The sequence below is a fragment of the Amblyomma mixtum genome, chromosome 1, assembly GCF_055824585.1.
Source record: "Amblyomma mixtum isolate Tamu chromosome 1, ASM5582458v1, whole genome shotgun sequence".
NCBI classification, from domain to species: domain Eukaryota; kingdom Metazoa; phylum Arthropoda; class Arachnida; order Ixodida; family Ixodidae; genus Amblyomma; species Amblyomma mixtum.
In genome coordinates this window covers 45,453,358-45,469,886 of record NC_143012.1, presented here as the reverse complement: position 1 = coordinate 45,469,886, position 16,529 = coordinate 45,453,358, and the positions used below count along the sequence as shown (strand labels likewise).

Below are 16,529 nucleotides of genomic sequence, written 5' to 3'. Positions count from 1 at the left end.
GTGATACATATTTATGTCGTACAAGTGTCCAGTAAAGATAGTTAAGTCTAGCGGGTGTCCTGTGTGTGTGTATCTTGGTGTTGTGTCTGTTTCTTACCGCTAAGAATATGACTCCTTCACTATCAGAGTTAGGCGTCTAGTTGCCATTAGAGATTTGTAGCGGTTACATGCACTGGAGGGGTTTCTTTCCCTGTGTGCTTTCAAAAGCGCATGTATTTTCGCACGATGCAGCCAAATTTTGTCGAGCCACAGCGGCGAAAGTAATCATGTTTTGTACATTCCAGAAACTGATATGGCTACTACGAACAACTGGCTAAAAGTCTTTAACTGCAACCAGTTGCAAACCTGTGTTAGTTAAAAAGTTAATTATCAGAAATTAGTTAACCAGCTTACTAAATACACCTCACCGGCTTTCTGGTGTCTGCTAACACTGGTAATATTATGCAGAAAAAGCCATATTTTTGAAAACTACTTATTCTTCCCTGAAACACCTGGTGCATATAAATACTGCTCACTTTCCTGTACAACACAGAAAAGAAATAATTTCTTCTGTAACATGAAAGTTCCATGAGCCACATAACAAACCCGTGGAAAAAACTGCATGCATACACACACATCTCTCCAAAACAGCTAAAAAATCCCACACAGTGAAACAATGCTTACACTGTCTTAAGACCAACATTAAAGGCTGCAAACACTAGCGAATTAAAAGTCAAACAAATGCCAAACATATGCTAAATGTCCCCATGGATGTAGATATTAAGCTATGAGCTGATTTTAATAAAAATGCATCAGCACAGAAATGCTTAAGCGACTTTGTTGGTGCACTATCCTGACACTTGTCCTCAATATCAGGCAGCCTGCTTGTTGTTCATCATCATCATCAGCCTGACTATGCCCACTGCAGGGCAAAGGCCTCTCCCATGCCTCTCCAATTAACCCTGTCGTTACTTGTCTGCATCACCAGTGGAAGAGGTAGCGTCCTAGTGATGAGACGTGTGCACGAACAGGTAGCCTTCTCCATGGCAGAATGCAGCAGCAAGAGAACTGCACAAGAAAACATTCAAAGTATACAGTTATAGTAACTTCTAATAGAATCAAACACGGAGCAGCAACAATCAGTTAAATGTGCACTAAAATGCAGCACTCCGAGCGAGTTTGATAAGGCTGCTGAGTAATAGCATAAGCAGCAGTCACAAGACTAGAACTAAATGTAATGCGTCCTTGAACAAGAAAAAGCTATAACATGCTGTTGTGTTCAATTCTGCCACCACATTCGAAGACTGAATGATATTCACAGGAACTGACATTAACGTGTTACACCTAATTAGGCAGGCTCGAGACAAGGCGGTAGGTGACTATGGCATAGGTTCTAGGAACAGTAGGGGAGAGTTATTAGTAGAGTTCGCAGATAGAAATAGTTTACGGATTATGAATACCTTCTTCCGCAAACGAGCAAACAGGAAGTGGACGTGGAAGAGCCCCAATGGTGAGACTAAACATTAAATAGACTTCATACTGTGTGCACACCCTGGCATTGTAGAGGATGTGGAGGTCCTCGGTAAGGTCCGTTGTAGCGACCACAGAATGGTAAGGTCTCGTGTTAGCTTAGATTTGAAGAGGGAACGGAGGAAACTGGTGAAGCGAAAGGCTATTAACGAGTTAGCATTAAGAGGGAAGGTAGAGGAATTCAGACTGTCCCTGCAAAACAGATTTTCCGCTTTAACTGAAGAAGACAACCGCAGTGTTGAAACAATGAATGATAATCTTACAGGTATCGTTACAGAGTGCGCCGCAGAAGTAGGTGGTAGGATGGTTCGACAGGATACCAGCAAGCTATCTCAGGAGACTAAAGATCTGATTAAGAAACGCCAAAGCATGAGGAGTTCTAACTCCACAGACAGGATAGAACTAGCAGATCTATCGAAGTTAATAAATAAGCGCAAGGTAGCCGACATAAGAAAGTTTAACGTGGAGAAAATCGAGCATGCTCTAAGGAACGGAGGTAGCCTAAAATCAGTGAGGAGAAAACTGGGCATAGGTAAAAACGAGATGTATGCGCTAAAAGACAAACAGGGCAATGTCATCAGCAATATGGATAAGATAGTTGAATTAGCCGAAGAATTCTACACAAATCTATACAGTAGCGAATGTAATCATCAAGTTACTGAGGGAGGCAGTCGAGCACAGCAATGGGACATCCTGCCAGTAACGAAGGAGGAAGTAAAGAAAGCCTTAGGAGCAATGTAAAGAGGGAAAGCAGCTGGTGAGGATCAGGTAACAGCAGATTTGTTGAAGTACGGAGGAGAGATTGTGCTTCAAAAACTAGCCACCCTGTATACGCAGTGCCTTGTGACCTCGAGAGTACCAGAAGCTTGGAAGAACGCTAACATTATCTTAATTCATAAGAAAGGAGACGTCAAGGACTTGAAGAATTACAGACCAATCAGCTTATTGTCCGTTGCCTACAAGGTATTTACTAAGGTAATCGCTAATAGAGTCAGGACAACCTTGGACTTTAGTCAACCAAATGATCAGGCAGGCTTTCGTAAAGGATACTCGACAATAGACCACATTCACACTATCAATCAGGTGATAGAGAAATGCGCAGAATATAACCAACCCCTATATATAGCCCTCATTGATTACGAGAAAGCATTTGACTCAGTGGAAACCTCAGCTGTCATGCAGGCATTGCGGAATCAGGGTGTGGAAGAGTGTTATGTGAAAATATTGGAAGATATTTATAACGATTGCACAGCTACTATAGTTCTCCATAAAGTCAGCAATAAAACTCCAATACGGAAAGGTGCCAGGCAGGGAGACATGATCTCGCCAATGCTCTTCAATGCCTGCTTACAGGAGGTATTCCGGGGACTGGAATGGGAACAGTTAGGGATAAGAGTTAATGGAGAATACCTGAGTAATTTGCGATTCGCTGATGATATTGCCTTGCTAAGCCACTCAGGACAAGAACTGCAAAGCATGATCAACCAGTTAGACAGGCAGAGCAGAACGGTGGGGCTAAGAATTAACATGCAGAAAACCAAAGTAATGTTCAACAGCCTAGCAAGGGAACAGCAGTTTGCAATTGGTAGCGAGGTGCTGGAAGTAGTAAGAGAATATGTCTATTTAGGGCAGGTAGTGACCGCAGATCCGGATCATGAGAGGGAAATAACTAGAAGAATAAGAATGGGGTGGAGCGCATATAGCAGATTCTCTCAGATCATGATTGGTAGCTTACCAATATCCCTGAAGAGAAAAGTATACAACAGCTGTATCCTACCGGTACTCACCTATGGGGCAGAAACGTGGAGGCTAACAAAGAGGGTTCAGCTTAAGTTAAGAACAACGCAGCGAGCTATGGAAAGGAAAATGATAGGTGTAACGTTAAGAGATCGGAAGAGGGCGGAGTGGGTGAGGGAACAAACTTGGGTTAATGACATCTTAGTTGAAATCAAGAAGAAGAAATGGGCTTGGGCAGGGCATGTAATGCGAAGGCAAGATAACCACTGGTCCTTAAGGGTAACGGAGTGGATTCCAAGAGAAAGCAAACGCAGCAGGGGACGGCAGAAAGTTAGGTGGTCGGATGAGATTAAGAAGTTTGCGGGGATACAGTGGCGGCAAGTGACAAAGGACAGGGTTAATTGGAGAGACATGGGAGAGGCCTTTGCCCTGCAGTGGGTGTAGTCAGGCTGATGATGATGATGACCAAATTAGGCTACTACGAAGAGATATTTAGCCATTCCAGTCATATGAAGATAACATGCAGGCCATAAAATATAAAAATTATGTTGTGTTTCTGATTTGTCTGCACAAAAATTCAGGCAGCTTTTGTTTTCAAAAGTGATGGCACAAAGACATTGCAATATAATGCACATGTTGCTGTAGATAATGTATCATTTGGAGCTATACCAGGTGTTAGGGGAAAATGTATGAACAAAGAGTACAAAGGTGAGCAAGTTCGTCAGGGCAAGAGTGGCACACTCTAAAGCAAATGAATCAAAATATTAAGGCACACACTGCGTCAGATACAATACTTGTAAGTAAAGCTGCATAGAACTACAAGCGATAAAAGCCTCAGAAACGTGCCCCTAAGGGAGCAGCTGGACTGGTAGTTTTTTTATTTGTCCCGCAGCACATCCCTCTAGTGCTGAGGCCTGCTCATATCTGTTTAAGTTAAGAATACAAGGGAAACAAGCAAACAAGTGTTCCAAAGAAGATAAAAATGTGCACTTAGGTTGTTCTTTAGGAAATTACCTGTCACTAATTGCAGCAATAAATACCTCGAGAAAGAAAATAAGTTATTTACACAGCTTATTACAAACCTTGATGGCACGGCAGAAAGGCAACATCAAATGCATCGGTTCAAGTAAAGCCAGGGGTCTTGTTAAGGTCACAGCAATATTTGTTGACTTAGGCTCAGCTAGTGTAATGCAATCAGTAACTGAAAGTCGGCATGAATAAAAAAAACAATGCACCAATACTCAATTCCAAATGCATTTCAACTGTACAGTGCAGTCAGTTGTGACAAAGGGAGTGTGAAAGAAAACTTCAGCAATGCTCATGACATCGAATAAGCACCTTTCTTCTGTACAGCTCAAATATAAGCTTTGCAGGGTTTCATGTAATGCAAGGATAACCTGGTAAGGTATCAATTATTGATGCTAGCAACAAATATGCTTCTAAAGCAGAGTGCTCCACTTGAACGCCAATATTCAATTATGCATTACCCGTTAGGCCATGCCTATCACATCACTGGTTCACTTCAAACATGCCATACCTTGTAAGAGGTAGGTACTGCTGAAGTAAACCTATAAAATTTATTTGCTGCTTTTAGACTGCTGTATAAGGGTCATGAAGCAGATAATTGTTTTAATTTGGTCTATACAGTGGTCAAGATTTCCAAGCACGAGAGGCATGAGGGAAAAAACTATAGAAAGCATTTCACACTATAACACAATGCACTTGACTAGGGGAGTGCTTTCATGACGCCCGCAATATCTTTTCCCTTTCTCTTGGCCCTCTTTTAAAAGAAAAAAAAACGAAAGAGAGAGGGAGCCTGGACCAGAAGATTTTTGGCAGGCTAAAAAAGACAAGGAAAATATACCCACTTGTCTACCTATCCTTTTACAAGTGGCACATGCTTGATATCCAGTGTCAATGGCTGATAGGCTGAACCAGCAGGTCTTGATGTCATTTGCCTCTGGTTGAGGTAGCATTGGCTCGATGACAGATGAAAGCTGGTGCAAAAGTAGCGTGATGATACCGGTGGAGCAGCTGTACAGGGCTTGACTGCGGGTGCATTTGAAGAAAGGCTGCATTAGAGCCATGCTTTCATAAACATCACAGAAGCCACATCCCATTAAAACCTCTAGCTGTTCAGTCCAATGTGTTCATGAGTGGAGGCTAATTATTAATTACCTATGCCTCCAATAGTTAGCAAAAAAATGGTTTACAAAGCTTGTCATACTTTTCTTAAAGCTATTATTCGCGAATCACGGTATACTTTTATCGCTTCAGACTGAAAATGGGGGAATGACATAAATGTAGTGAACGTAAAAAAATAAAATGACAACAAACCTTCCATTGTGCGAGTACCTCAGCTGCAGTGCAATGGAATGGTTCTGCTATTTTTAATCGTCGTTTCGTTGACCAGAACTATCAAGAAACACAGCACTTGATGTGACTGCGACGTAGAACGGGCAATGCTCCTTATCCAGTAAACACTCAGGCAGCAGAATCAAAAGACGCACGCCGCTACAAGCACTTTTCGTTCTTATGGTCTCCTTTTCACGCGCTGCTCCTGTTCAGTCGGAATAACGAATCAAGCAGCACCCCATAGTTCTCGGCGTGCAACCAAATTCTATCACATAACTCCTGCGCCGAGGAGCTGACGCAAACAGCGTGAGGCGGCGGGTTAAAAGTTGCATAGTTGGCAAGCGAGCGTGTCAGAACACCTTCTCTCTGCAAACGATCTCGTGGTGCCCGCATTTTGCACCTCACTGCGAACAAGACGTGAAGACCAACCCAAATGCATTCGCAGCCCTCAATCATACCCCCGACACATCGCAGAAGTCATTTTCCAGTTCTGTACTTACATTTGTCAACGTTCACGGCAAGCCGTTTCTTCTATCGGGCATCGGGCGCCAGCCGCTCTCGGCGTGGTTGCGTGCAATACGTCAGAGCAGTTTTTGAGCACTGCGTGCGCGTAAGAACGTCTTCCGCAGCACTGGAGCCATCTGTCACCTTCCGAGTTCAGTCACACTACCACAACACTAACGAGGCCGCACATTTAACACAAACAAACTGAAGAAACGCACCCACATCACAACCGTCGCACCCCGCCAACAAAGAGTCGTTTCAGCGTCCTAAAAAAGATAGTGTAGCGCGCGGCCAACATGAGACTCGCAATCCGCCGCCAGCGAACGGAAAGGTGGCGCTAATGTCGCCTAACTTTACACGCGTTAAAAAAAGACTTGATAAAGCCCTTTTTGCCACAAACTTGTTGCATTAAACGACAAAATATTATGTTTCAATTACAAAGTCAGCAAATTGTAATGATTGCGGTGAAAAAATGCGACTACTCACAACCATCTGTTTCTGGCGGCGCTGCGAACGAAAGCTTGGAAAACCGGGCAGCACGCCGGGCAGCTACAGGCGACGCATCTGGGGCCAGGAAAGCCGCAGCCGCTGCACGGCTGCACAGTCTGCCTAGTTCTAAGGCTATAACTCAGCTCCCCGTAACTGCGTCGCAGAATAAGGAATGATGATGATGTTGCCAAACGCTACTGGTTTCGGTTTTTATTTTCGCATATTGTGTGGCTTAGCGTACTCTACACAGCTTGGCTCATACGATTTAGTGTACGTGTGTGTACCTAGGGAACACGTAGGGTGCCTCGATCCAGCGCTGCGCCGTACAGGGTGGAGACACGACCTTCGTGGGCGCCATCTTGGGGCAAGCGCTGAAATGCGGGCCTACGGAGCGTCGGCCGGTATCCTTCTTTAGAACGTGCTTTCGCTAGCAGGCTGAGCTGTATAAGGTTTCTCATATATGCTCACAGTTCTGAGCACTTTTTGCTTAGTGATATAAATGAGAAAAGAGCTAGCCTGTGCTTACAAGCGCAGCTTTTAGAGCAAATGACCACTGTGCAGCTAGGACAGCACTTACTTTTTGGCCGTCTCAGATGCTCAAAGCGGTTATTTTAACTGCAGTGACTGCTTTACAGAGCAATGCGTTTTGTACTGCCAGAGCATGACGGAGTTTATAAGGTGCATGACATGCAAAAGGCTTTAACTGCGTCTGTTGATGCAGATGAACAACTAGTTGACGTTTTAGTCAGCCGCGCATATCAAAAATATTTTGCATCGCAGTCGGCTCGGGTCTCTTCCTGGTCAGGTGGCGTCTCAGGGGTTGGCGAAGAGCCTTTTGTGGCGTCAGATGTAGAACTACCAGGAAAAAGCCGCGGTGCAGGCGGCTTTCTTCGCTTCGGCTGCGCTGTTTGCGCAAGAAAGAAATTAATTCATCAGTACCCAAACATATCCGAGGCTCTAGTGCTCCTCAGATTATCTGATGCGGATACTAGGCTAGCAAGCCGAATGTGGGCAAACACGTCTAAAATCAAACAACGTCGGGACAGCCGTTGACTTGAGGAGCCGCCGTGCATCCATTGTTTCTCTCAAACTGATCTTCCTCGAAGTGGCGCTAAAATGAGAGAGACGATGAAACTGTCATTTCGCGCCTCTGGTCGTGTGCACGCAAACAAATTAGATAATAAAAAAGCGTTAAGGAAGCGGTGCGATATTATAAGCACAGGATCACGAAGTATTTCTGTGGACGCCAACCAAGCGACAGCACTAATTCGGGTGTCGGACGGGCAAATTTAACTTCACTTAAATTTGGCTTAACCTCGGACCGGTATTTCCGCGTTTGACAACGGTGCACTTCGCCTCGCGATGTGTCATTACATGGAGAAGAAAGAGCTGTATTCGGGATGAACTTCTGTACTGCGCGGGCACCTTGCTTCCTCGCGACCGCTTTCTTAAAGCGACGGCCAGTTCACAATAGAAGTTTCTTCGCGACTTGTCGGATTGCCAGCCATATACTGTAACCGACTTAATTTTCGCGAGGGCCTAACGTTTGCGTTCGTTGCGAATCGCAAATACCTAGAAAAATTATTCCCGCGAATAATTTGAGAAAAGGAAGGTGAAGGGGCTTATTATTTGTGCTGCGCAGAATTTAGCACTTGCGAAAAGACCACTTGCAAAATTCCAGGACGGCTGACTCGTAGGCAGGTTTTTGCAACCAAAACTCCCTGTTCATAGACTGCATTTTCACTTCCTACTCTGGCCAGAAAAGTGGGTAGGTAGCACGTGGGAGGTTCACCCGTCAGCCTCTATTATATTCTTTTTTGAAAAGGAGAGAGGGGAATGCTCCTTAATCTGCGTGAACCGGAAGCCTCGCAAGATCGAGTGTAAAGGGCAGCTGTTGAAAGAGTACAATGGCGCATTCCTTCGACAAATACCGGGCTCCACCTGCTTCATGTGTTTTCACCGCGGCTCTGAACAAAAAAAATGTGCGATCGTGAGAGAGTAAAGATCATCGTGAGACACTCCGTGAATGATACGGAATGAGTGTAGCTCACTGAAAGTGAAAAGACGCAATGATTAATATATTTAGCTTGTAAGCCTTCACATAACTGGTAATTCAAAATGTTCCGCCTCAAAAACAAAGCGCGCTACTTCCAATGCCAGGCAATACGATGCAACACGTGCTGTACTCACGTTTCTAACTAGGCTTCGAGCTGCAGCTTTGAAGGCACACAAAAATTCTTGTTGCGCACAGTGCGAGTTTGGCGAACAAGGCAAAAACATATATTCAAACCGCACAAAGTCAGTGCTTACAAGCGGATGGGCGGAGCGGTGTGGTATAATGTTATTCCTACTGAAAGCACATAACTGCTAGCGACATTTAGAAAAAGTTCTAAAATCTTTAGCGCAGACAACGACCAAGAGAAAGACGGTACACAAACACAAGCGCTTGTGTGTGTGTGTGTGTGTGTGTGTCTCTCATCTTCCTCGTGGTCTGTGTATGCTCGCGCTAAATTTTTTACATTATCTATATGAACAAACTAGCCAAAAAAAGAAGTTTTAATGATGCATAAAAACAGCACAGATATTGTGGCTTGCCGCGCAGATCTTCGCGTTGTCATTCGCCTTCCAGTTCTCACGCTTCACTTTCGCTTCCCATATTTTTCTCCGTCCCTCATCCCGTGGAAAAAGAAAACGTCGCGCTCCTTTCTTCGCCGAGCCGGCACACAATGGAACACAACACCCTGGCATGCTATTTTTCGTGAATTAAAGCAGTTCATCAGCTCAGAATCCAGCGCAAAACACAGCTTCGAACCCTCCCCAGCAGCGGCACGAAGAGCGACTTGCCCCAAGATGGCGAGCGCGGAGAAAACGGCGGCGCGGCGCATGCCAAAGCGTGTCACCACCCTGGACGGCGGCGCTGGCATCGAGGCACCCTAGGAACACGAGCGTTCGCACGCCGCTCTAGCGTGACGCGCGAAACTTTCAATGCTGCGCTGCAGCATCGCCTCTGTTTTGTGTGTGTTTATATCACGTCATTGGACACCTTGCACGCTCTTTGCTCGAGCGAGCCCCGCCGACAGTCGCGCTACCGTAGTCTTTTTGTGTGCTTCCTTGATTGCTTTTTGCCTCTGCCTTACGCGGTCCTCGGCTCGGCCTCACGTCCGCTGATGGCAGTAAGAAAAGGCGAAGAATGAACACATGCTTTCGCGCGTCTACTCCGTATGACTACGTTAAAACCCAACACTTTATTCCAGGATTCCTTAGTCATTGCATTACGGGAAGATAGAAAATACAGCTCTCACCACGTTTTCCCTCGCCACAGCTTCGTACCGTGTTTGCGTTGAAGGAGATGCAAGTGAAGATGCGGAAGAGGCACTGCGCCTGTGCTTTAGCGGTGCTCAAAGTGGGGGCTGCTCTCACCCTAGCTTTTTCCATACTGGAAGCTCCTCTGTGGCTCAGTACTACCGAAAAATGTAACAAGTCAAGAATGAGGGCTTATAGTGCTCCAATTGCCGTGCACCTTCCTCATGCAAAGCCCTTGTTACCGCAGTTGAGTACAGCGGGCCGCTGTTACCTGTTGTGTTTCTCTATACTTCTCTTTATAGTATCGGCCGCCGAACATGAATAAAATTAATATTGCCTTGCCTGAAATTTCGCATGTACAGTCGCTGAGGAACGAAGCAACTTGAGTTCTCGAAGCTGTAAGCCTGCGCACGTTACACAGAATTTACTCAGAGCGCGAAGCGGTGCGGCCCTTTTCGCGCGGGGTTTTTCAGTCCCGTGCGATCAGCCATTGCTGGTCGTTCGAGGAGGAGGGTAGTGCGAGGGTTTAAATTGGGCGCTCCCACGTGGAGTGGCATAGTGTACCGGGCACTTTTGCATGGCGGGCAGTGTGCAGGGAAAGTGTGCTTGCGGTGCAGGTTCAGGAAGCTGGTGATATAATTTGGGCGTCATTTGGGCGAGCGAGAACGTGTCATTCAATGAGTGTGGAAACACATCGGTGCAATGCTAAACTTGAATTTTTGTGTAGCTCGCAACAATAATCCCTTTGAAACCTCAGAGCGAAACGCTCTTAATGCTAGTGTGTTTTAGCACCGTCGTACGGTACATCACTGTTCAACTGCACGTTAAAATATGACCTATCAAGAATTACAACAATAGCAACACCAACGTGTTTCGAATTGGCAGAGTTGTTGTACAGCTCTGCTAAAATTCTTTGTTAGTTCTGAAATGTTAAATCTGTTTAATGACTACCTGAGTACAGAATTTAAGGACGAATACGCAGCAGAAAGCATTGTTTTCGTGTAGAATGAGCCATCAGCGAAACTGATTCGCTGTAACGAAGTCATCATTGCGCTTATGTAACACAATATGTCACTAGCTCCTATTTTTTCTTAAAGTTCTTTTAATTTCCTTGAAGTGCGAGGCAATAATACTTGAGTATTCTATGAATTCATTCACTTTGTACCAAAATTATTTCGTTTGCTGATAACTTTTTTCGTAGACTTTATACAATCAAAAATTGTCACTAAATGTCTTCAATTCAAGGCACGTTTCTGAATTTCGGGATAAATGTTCTGTTATGAACTTTGCCCTTTTCCCCGCACTCGAAAATGCGAAAGCAGTAAATCTAGTATTGAGAAAATTGAACTGAAATTTCTAAAAATCCACAGCGTGCTCGGCTATGGGAATGTGATTGCAAATTTTTGTTTCGTCTTCAAGGTTAGTTAAGTTGCCGGTTTGAAGTTGTCGGCTACAGTACTTGATTATTTTAGGCTTTTATTTGTTTATTCGCATCACCAAAATGCTTTCTCGGTTCGTAGTATATTTCTATTGACAGCAGTATATCAGCAGTAAGAAAATTGTATGAACTTTCTATCAAAAAATGTTGATAAAATATGCCCTAAGAAAATGTGACTGCAAATGTTTGTTTCGTGTTCAAGGTTGCTTTAGTTGCATTGACATGTTAGGCTAGAGTACTTAATTAATTTAGGCATTTATTCTCATTATAAAACGTTCTGTCGGTGTCTATAGTATGTTTCTACTGACAGCAGTACATAGAAAGCAGTAAGGATTTTGTATGAACTTCCTATCAACGAATGTTAATAGAATATGCTTGGCTAAGGGAATGTGAGTGTAATGTTTGTTTCGCGTTCAAGGTTGTTTTCATAGCTTTGAAGTGTTCGCCTACAGTACATGATTTGAGGCATCTATTCGCATGACCAAAAATGTTTTGTCACTTTCTAGAGTATTTCTGCTCACAGCAGTCCGTAAAGAACATAAAGTATAAAAATGGAATATATCTTCTGTTTTAAAACGTTTTCCCATATCCTGATTACATTCCAAACGCATTTGCTGCGAATAATGTTGGTCGCTTTTCGATATAGTGAAATTGTTGACTAGCTGCAACAGATTCCACCATGCAATCAGGTAAGATGTCGTCACGATTATGCGAACAAGATAGTGTTAATCACCTCGAACACCATGCAGTTTGTTCATTTACTTCTCTCAACGTGTCAAACTGCACCCAGCTTTTCTAGTAACTTTCTATTGACAGGAGTAAATACAAAGAAGTAACAGTCTACCAACTTTGTATTGACAAAGGTACATAGAATGTAAAAATTATTTTCTAGTAACTTTCTATTGACAGGAGTACATACAAAGAAGTAACTTCTATCAACGTTGTATGAACAATTGTTGATAGAATGTAAAAGTTACTACAAGGTTACTAGAGTCAATAGAATGTTAATACAAATTCTAAAGAAAGTTGATATCCATTTTTGTAAGGGTAACATGTTAACCACACATCAGTAACACACGCAGACAGCCAATGGACGCGTCATTCGCTGGCAGCACTTGATTCATCATTCACAACCACATTCTCAACGTACGCTCCCTTGCCGCACATGCCAAGGACGTACACCACGTTCACATTCTGCGCCATTCCTCTGTACTTTGCTTTGCTGAAACCTGGATGGATCCCGAAGAGCCTCTCGAAATCGCAACAGAGCGGCGGGAGTCGCTATCTACTTGCGCACAGGTCTCTCTGCAATACCAGTCGAAATGTTTGGCACGTCACATGAAGTTGGTGAACTGTGCGCCGCAAAGTTGCCCAACGGCTTTCTGGTAGTAGCTGCCTACTTCGCCCCTACCGCACTCACGAAAGACGTCGTGCACTTCCTGCAACTCGCATTAACCGTCCATCGATCCACACCGATGTTAGTAGTGGGGGACTTTAATGTTGACATAAAGACAAACAGCAATTTCCTAACACTTATGCGGGAGAACATCCCGTTCCTCTCGCTCGTAACGCGTCCCACGGCTGTGACAACCTCGCGAGGCACTTGTATAGATCTCGTCTTTGAGAATCAAGCATTGGTGTACCAAGTCGAACATATATCAGTCTATTTCTCCGACCACAAAGCTTCCTTCATGACTGTCAAGAACTGTTAGTGGAGTCTTTGCTAAAGGAATACGTGTGAAAAATAAAAAAAAAATTCTGTGATAGCGCATACATGTGTTGCTCGATTTCTTTGCCTCAATCTATCGAAAAGGTGAAACAGCTTATTTGCTGCGCTCAAATTTCGCATTAGGAAGTAACGTAATCGTCGGTAATTTTTTTTTCCTGCTTTTTGGACTTTGACCTGTAATTACCCGTTTCAAACAATGTGTAAGCACAGCAGTATATTTGATTTCGACTGAGCCATATGCTATCTCATATTCTAAAAAGGCTACATATAGGAATCGGTTATACGCTGTGCATTTCTCCATCACGTGATTGATTGATAGTATGATATATTGTCGAGCGCCCTTTACGGAAGCCTCCTTGATCATTTGGTTGAGCAAATGATATCATGTTGTAAAGCAGCCTCCGTATTACAGGAGATTTAACAAGCTGGTAGCGCGTTCTCCATTTCATTGTGTCACCGTCGGGTGAAGGATGCCGTTTCTGAGTCGACTGTATTTCTTTTTGCGTTCGATATGCGGGGAAGAACGCACAAAAATTAAGTTGTTATATATAAAAGAACAAACGCCTTAGTGGAAATGAACGGTCGCCCTACCTGTACGGGCGACCGTTCAAGGTGGTCAGCGATCACCACGCACTGTGCTGGCTCGCCAGCTTAAAGGACACCACCGGCCGCCTCGCTCGATGGAGCCTGAGGCTCCAGGAGTTTGATGTAACCGTCGTTTACAAGTCCGGACGCAAGCACTCTGACGCTGACTGCCTGTCACGAGCCCCTGTAGATGTACCACCGCCGGACGACGATGAGGACGCCTTCCTGGGACCCATCAGCTCCAGCTCTTTTGTAGAACAGCAACGCGCGGACCCCAACACAAAATGCCTCATCGAATACTTGGAAGGAAAGGTTTCTTCACCCCCCGCCTCGTTCAAGCGAGGATTGTCTTCGTTCTGTTTACAGAACGATGCCCTCGTGAAGAAGAATTTGCAGCGAACAAGACAGCCTACCTCTTTGTTGTACCTGTAAACCTCCGCGGAGAAGTTCTTCAGGCCTCACACGACGAGCCGACAGCTGGAGATCTCGGGTTTTCTCGCACCCTCCGCCGCATTCAAGACAAGTAGCAGGCCAGGGCCATGTTACCACCGGCCGACCTCTCCACCTTTCCCTCATTAAAATTCCTTTCTTTCTCTCTCTCTCTCTCTCTTACTGGCCCCGACTGTCTGCCGATGTCGCACGACAAAAGGCCCCTCAAACCCGACCATATGTGAGCATTCTGTGTTCTCAGCGAGAGAGGGCTCCCTCGGACACGTTCCCCACTTTTTTGTGACCTCCGATTGCTCTTTCCCGCTCTTTTCGTTCACTTTGTACCATTGACAATGTGTAGCGCAACAAACCTGGCATAGGTCAGTTCTTTGCCTTACCATTAGTCTCTATTACTCTTGAAAGGCGAAATGTAAGCTTCTGAGACCCTCGTAATTTTTTTTCCGTGTCCAGGTCAGCGTGCGTGTTTCGTTTGCGATTCTTCAGTAATAGTTTCCTTTTACAAGCGCGCGTGAAGGGGGGGGGGGTTGGATCTCCTAAGACACTACTGCAATAAAACAGGCGATAGGTTCGGCCAGCCACAACTCTATACGAGTGACTGCAGCTTTTTGCCTTCAGCATTACTTGGACACGGTTTGACTGACTCCGCCTTTATCTAGCAAAAAACAAAAAAGCGATGCCTTCTTCATGCCTATACGGCAGCTCTTGTTAAGGACACAGCGAAGAATCCAGAACTGCAAAAGAAGGCTTTAAGGCGCTCGTCGTTCTCTCGCCAAGTTTCATCGAACTTGAGAACATGGTCGATCATGATCTATCTTACGCACGGCCTTCCAGATCACCAGACATCTTGTGGAGAAAAATATCAAGTGTGGAAGAAATGCCAGGAGGCCAGTAGTGACAGCAGAACCTTCCAAATAGCGACAAAACAGTTTAAAGTTCACGAATGCTTGACGTCTCACCTTCGTGGCTGCAATCTGAGGCGTGCGGCTGGCTTACACACAAAGCGACTCGGACTGAGTTGAGTCAGTTATTCTGGCACCAAAACGTTTCCAAACTGGAGACTCTTTCAGATCTCTCCAGGAGCATGTGGAAGCTGGCATAAGCAGCGCTGTGAAATCTCCTAGATTGTCTCTCCAGCTGCCTTTTTTTCTCTCGTTTAAACAGACCATATTCTTTGTGACGGATGAAAAGCGAGTTGAAGTCTGACTTTGCAAGCATATAGTTCTTCGTCAGCAAAGCTTCAGAACCTCGCCCGTCTTCCTTCCTATGCATTGAAGCAGACAATTTACGTAAGATTCGCTGCTCGTGGAATTACACCCCGAGGCGTACAGACAACCCTAGAAGTTGTCTAGCCAGACAGATGTACGCTGGGTTTGTAAAAATCACATTTCGGGTGGCTACTGGACCTCAGGTGTCAGTAAACCTTCCAGAGGAGGGAACGACAGTGAATGCTAGCCATAGCGGTCAGCGACAGAGGCGGCCACTTCCTAGGCAATGTGGGATTGCGAATAATTCAGCGTAAGATCGAATACGCCGCTGTCAAGGTCAGAAAAAAAGCGTTTCTCTTCTATCAAAGTGGCTCGTCGCCCGCGCTTTGTATAGTTAAGGCCTGCCACTCATTCTTGCAGACGAATAATGAGTTCGGTCGAACATGGCGCTGGGAGCACCGCTGTTAGCTGAATACACCAGTTTCAAATATTGGATGTTCTTTCCACGCGCACTCCAGTACCTATCCTAGTCCTCGAAATTCGCAGGGGAAACTAAAGCTAGGTCTTTCTCACAAGAAATCTAAATTCCAACGTGATCGCAAAGTGAGCAAAATGATTTCCACAATATAAGAGCTAAGCAGGCACTAAATTTTATTGAAACAAATGAGAAGAAAGGATGGATGGGGTCATAAGCAGAAGGTTAAGTTCAGCTAGCGTGGTTCGGAGAAAAAAGAATAGAAAGATACAAAACAAAAGTCCGAGTTAGAAATGAGAATACTGGAAAATGAAAGCACACGGTACAGCCACAAAGCATTAAAAAATAAACAACAAAAATCAAAGGGTCACGCAGCAAAGGTGCGCAGAGTAGTGGCAGGAACACTCGGAGCCGCAGGGCAATCTCCAGAAATTGTAGATTCGAACTCGAGCATTGGCCCGAAATCTAAGAAGATAGCATGATAGAAACCATACAACCACTAAGAAATTGCTGTTAAAGAAATGAATACATTTTTATTCTCTCAGAATTCTGCGTGTCTTAACTAGCCGGAACAGCAGAGTTGCACTTCGTCAGTCGACAGGAATGGCTGCTGATTAACAACATTGGTCCCGAGCGTGTCTCTCTCGATCTACTAACGCTTGAGCTTCTTCTGATGGACGTTGTAGCCTGCATATAAACATCGAGAAGCATATATTAAGTTGAATAATTTCTAAAGATTTATGATGTTTT

General features: G+C 44.7%; 1 long non-coding RNA gene across 2 annotated transcripts; it reads right to left on the bottom strand.

The window, feature by feature from the left end:
* Positions 1-75: 75 nt before the first annotated feature.
* On the bottom strand, positions 76-6,463 carry LOC149366205 (uncharacterized). Of its 2 annotated transcripts, none has more exons than XR_016284507.1 (3): positions 6,102-6,463; positions 5,115-5,318; positions 76-1,047 (listed from the first exon to the last, which is right to left on the bottom strand). It is a non-coding gene; the product is annotated as an uncharacterized LOC149366205 (long non-coding RNA). The 2 variants fall into 2 exon arrangements; XR_016284503.1 differs by having other exon boundaries at positions 5,115-5,295; positions 6,102-6,461.
* Between the last annotated feature and the right edge of the window lie 10,066 nt (positions 6,464-16,529).